Source organism: Chinchilla lanigera, unplaced genomic scaffold, assembly GCF_000276665.1.
Source record: "Chinchilla lanigera isolate Chin_1 unplaced genomic scaffold, ChiLan1.0 scaffold00105, whole genome shotgun sequence".
NCBI lineage: Eukaryota > Metazoa > Chordata > Mammalia > Rodentia > Chinchillidae > Chinchilla > Chinchilla lanigera.
Genome location: NW_004955506.1, coordinates 6451549 through 6455697, shown reverse-complemented (window position 1 = coordinate 6455697; position 4149 = coordinate 6451549). Strand labels below are relative to the sequence as shown.

The window sequence follows — 4149 nt, the reverse complement described above, 5'->3', positions numbered from 1 at the left end:
CCATGTCCAGCTGCACAGTTCACTTCTTAGCTTGAATTCTGGCTCGTTAGCAACATGTATAAGTACTTTTGCTTCAGTTTTGGATCAGGATAGATTCTCTGCCAAGTTGTCATTAGCATTGTGAATTTCTTTAATAACAAGTTTCTATTTTTGTTTTTGAATTTTAAAAGCAGTTGATGGGAGGGAGTCAGAGTGCAAAATGAATGAATGAATGAAATTAATCACAATTCTAGTAAAGAAAAGGCAAGATAACCCCTATAGCAAATAATACTGTATGGATGTTTCCCTCTACTTTTTCTTTTTACATATTTCTTTTTTTCAGTTAACCTAATTGTAGTCCACATACATACTTTCTTTCCCTCTTTCACTACATCTTTTGCCAGAGAGCCATCATAATACCCCTTATTGGAGGAAACAGAAAAAAGAATTTAATACATCTGTAGTGGTCTCCACACATTGCCAGCAACACTGTCCTGCTGATCGCTTCTCTACTCTGCATGTGAGGCTGAAGGCCTCAGTGTTCAGGTGAGGAACAAAGCCAACCAGACTTTGTATGGCACAGAGGAGTTACCATACTGTAGTTTCTTTTCCTTTTTCTTTTTCTTTTTCATGTCTTTTTGAGACAGGGTCTCACTATGCAGTTCAGGCTGGCCTTGAGCTCACTTTGTAGCCCTGGCTGGCCTCGAACTCAGCGATCCTCCTGCCTCAGCCTCCCAAGTGCTGGGATGTTTCTTTTTCTTTTACGTTTTATTTTACAATATTAGGGATTGAAAGTTACTGGTTTCTTAGTTGCCAGGAGAGCTTAGGTACTTGTGTGTGTTTTGCTGGGTTAGTTTGGAGCTACTGTGTACCAGGCTTGTCCCATTTGGGTTGTGTTTTTTTCTTTTCCTTTTCCTTTTCCTTTTCCTTTGGCACATCATGAGTACCTGCTATGGGCTGGTTTTGTGCATGGGTACAAAGATGAACAGACCTGACTCCCTGTGAAGGTGTCAGAATCAACTGTGCCAGGGCCAGAGCAGCTCTATTCACTTGGTGTGCTAGGATCATAGGAGGCATGTAACTGATGCCACTGGGCAGGTGGGGCCAAGGACCCCTCAGGGCAAGGAAGAAGAGGCAATGAAAAAGAATAGAGTAACGGATTTGCAGGAGACAATATGATCTAAAGCATGGAAGTGTGACATGTTAGGGAGTACCTCAGAGTAGCTCTCAGAGCAGAGGTCAGCAAACTATATTCCTTCCTTCATATATGGTTTACAAGCTAGGAATGACTTTATACTTTCTAGGGTGTGGTTGCCCACCTGTAATTCCAGCACTCAAGAAATTGAGGCAGAAAGATCCTAAATTCAAGCCCAGCCTAGTGATTTAATGAGACCCTATCTCAAAGAATAGAAAGGGCTGGGAATATAGCTCAATGTGAAGACTTTGGATTCAATCTTCAGTATCACATACACAAAAAAAAGGTTTTACTTTTTTAAAAAAGTATATTTATAGTTTGTTTTGTTTTTTAAGGCCAGGTGTGGTGGTGCACACCTGTAATCCCAACACTGGCCTTGAACTCACTTTGTAGCCCAGGCTGTCCCTGAACTTGCAGGGATACTTCTGCCTCAGCCTCCCAGTGTTGGGATTACCTCCCCGCCTCCAAAAAAATACATGTGTATTAAAACAGGGTTTCACTGTGCAGTTCACACTGGCCCAGAAGTCAAGATGCTCCTGCCTCAGCCTTTCAAGTACTGGGATTATAGGCAAGTGCCGTGAAGCCTGGCTACTGGCGCATTTTAGATATACATAATAATAACATTCATTATAGGGAATTGTACCTCTACATGGTACATCTTTTTTCCCCCATTCCTGTCCCCTCCCTTCAACCCCTCTCCCCTTCCTTATTTACTAAAGCTTTGTTTCCATTTTTTCCTTCTATTCTCTTTCTGTTCTTGTTCCTTCTTTTTTCCCTCCCCACTCCCTTGTTCGCCTTCCCATTTGAACATTTTCTTCCCTTTTCCCAATATCTATTATACATTTTGATCCTTATTTACACTTTTGGTTTATCATACCAGAGAAACAATGTGGTATTTAAATGTGTGTCCGGTTTACTCCACTTAAGGGTATGGTCTCAAGGTGCATCCATTTAGCTGGAAATATCTCAAGTTTATCCTTCTTTATGGCAGAGTAGTACTCTATTGTATTAAAAAAAAAAAGCCCTGTAATCATCTTTTTTTTTTCCCCGGTACCAGGAATCAAACTCACGACCTTGTGCTTGCCAGGCAGGTGCTGTGCCCCTGAGCTAAATCCCCAGCCCTCCTGTAATCATCTTTACCCATTCATCAAGTGTTTCCAATATTTAGCTGTTACACACTGCCTCTATAAACATGGGTGTGCATATATCACTGTGGTATGCTTTTGATTCTTTCAGAAAGATACCAAAAAGGGGAAGAGCTGAGTCAAATGGAACCTCTAGTTTTATTTTTTTGAGGAATCTCCACTCTGATTTTCACAATAGTTACAACAGTCTACACCTCCACCAATAGTGGAGAACAGTTCCTTTTTCCCCACAGACCCACCAGCATTTGTTATAGGTTGTTTCTTTTTCTTTTTCTTTTTGTTTTGTATGGGGACTTGAATTCAGGACCTTGCTCTTGTCGAGCAGGTGCTGTACCACTGACCTATCTCCCTGGCCCCTGTAGGTTGTTTCTTTTTTTCTTTTTTTTTTTTGTTGTTTTTTTTTCTGGTATCGGGAATCAAGCTCATGATCTTGCACTTGGCAGGCAGGCGCTGTGCCACTCAGCTAAATCCCCAGCCTCCTCTTTTCTGATTTATTTTATTTTTTTTTATTTTTAGGTTTTCTTCTTAATAATAGCCATTCTTTCTGGAGTGAGATGGAATTTCAGCATTGTTTTCATTTGCATCTCTTGAATGATCAGTGATGTTAAATGTCTTTTCATATATTTATTTGGCATTTGTACTTCCCTGAGCAGTGTCTAACTCATTTCAGATGCTCATTTTTGGATTGGGTCTTAAAATTTGGGAGGAACTTCATTTTTTTGAGTTCTTTACTTATTCTAGATAGTAGTGCTTTGTCTGAGAAACACCTGGCAAAAAGTGTTTTTTGCTCTGTGGGTTGTCTCTTCACTCTGTTGGTGATTTCTTTTGCTCTGCAAAAGCTTTTTAAGGCTGGGCATGGTGGCGCATGCCTGTAGTCCCAGCACTCAGGAGGCTGAGGCAGGAGGATCTTTGTGAATTCAAGGCCATCCTGGGCTACAAAGTGAGCTCAAGGCCAGCCTGAACTGCAGAGTGAGACCCTAGCTCAAAAAGACGGGGTGGGGGGGAGGGAGAGAGAGAGAGAGGAGAGAGAGAGAGAGAGAGAGAGAGGAGAGAGAGAAAGAAAGAAAAAGAAAGAAAAAATGAGATCCCATTTGTTTCCTGTTTGATCAGGGTTTTGTTTATAAAGTCTTTGCCTATACCAGTGTCTTCAAGAGTTCTGCCTATCCTTCTAGCAGATTTAGTGTTTCTATTTTAATATTTAGATCTTTGATCCATTTTGATTTTAGTTTAGTGCATGGTGAGAGACATGGGTCTAATTTCAATCATCGGCGTGTGGAAAGCCAGTTTTTCCAGCACAGTTTATTAAAGAGGCTATCTTTCTTCCAGTGAAAGTGTTTGGCTCCTTTGTTAAAGATAAGATGGCTGAGTGTGTTTGTAGTTGTTTCTGCATCTTCTTTGTTTTTTGTTTTTTGTTTTTGTTTTTTTTGTCTTTTTGAGACAGGGTCCTGCTATGCAGTTCAGGCTGGCCTTGAGCTCACTTTGTAGCCCAGGCTGGTCTAGAACTCACAAGGATCCTCCTGCCTCAGCCTCCCGAGTGCTGGGATTACAGGCATGCGCCACCACACCCGGCTTGTTTCTGTATCTTCTAATTTGTTCCACTGATCCTCAGGTCTGTTGTTTTTGCCAGTACCACGCTGCTTTTTTTATTTTTAAGTCTTTGAGAACAGGGTCTGGCTGTGTAGTTCAGGCTGGCCTTGAGCTCACTTTGCAGCCCAGGCTAGTCTCAAACTCACAACAATCCTGCCTCAGCCTCCTGAGTGTTGGAATTACAGGCGTGCGTCACCACATCTGGCCACCATGCTGGTTTTCCTTTTTTTTTTTTTTTTTTTT

The 4149-nt window shown here is 41.5% G+C and overlaps 1 protein-coding gene and 1 long non-coding RNA gene across 2 annotated transcripts in view; both read left to right on the top strand.

Moving 5' to 3' along the window:
- LOC102012010 overlaps positions 1-465 on the top strand; it is a 14633-nt gene extending 14168 nt beyond the window's left edge. The window contains exon 3 of the long non-coding RNA XR_264363.1: positions 384-465. This is a non-coding gene — a long non-coding RNA (uncharacterized LOC102012010). The remainder of the gene's footprint in view (positions 1-383) is intronic.
- The window catches only part of Unk (unkempt family zinc finger), a 45769-nt gene that overhangs the window by 14709 nt on the left and 26911 nt on the right, over positions 1-4149 (top strand). The window lies entirely within an intron of this gene.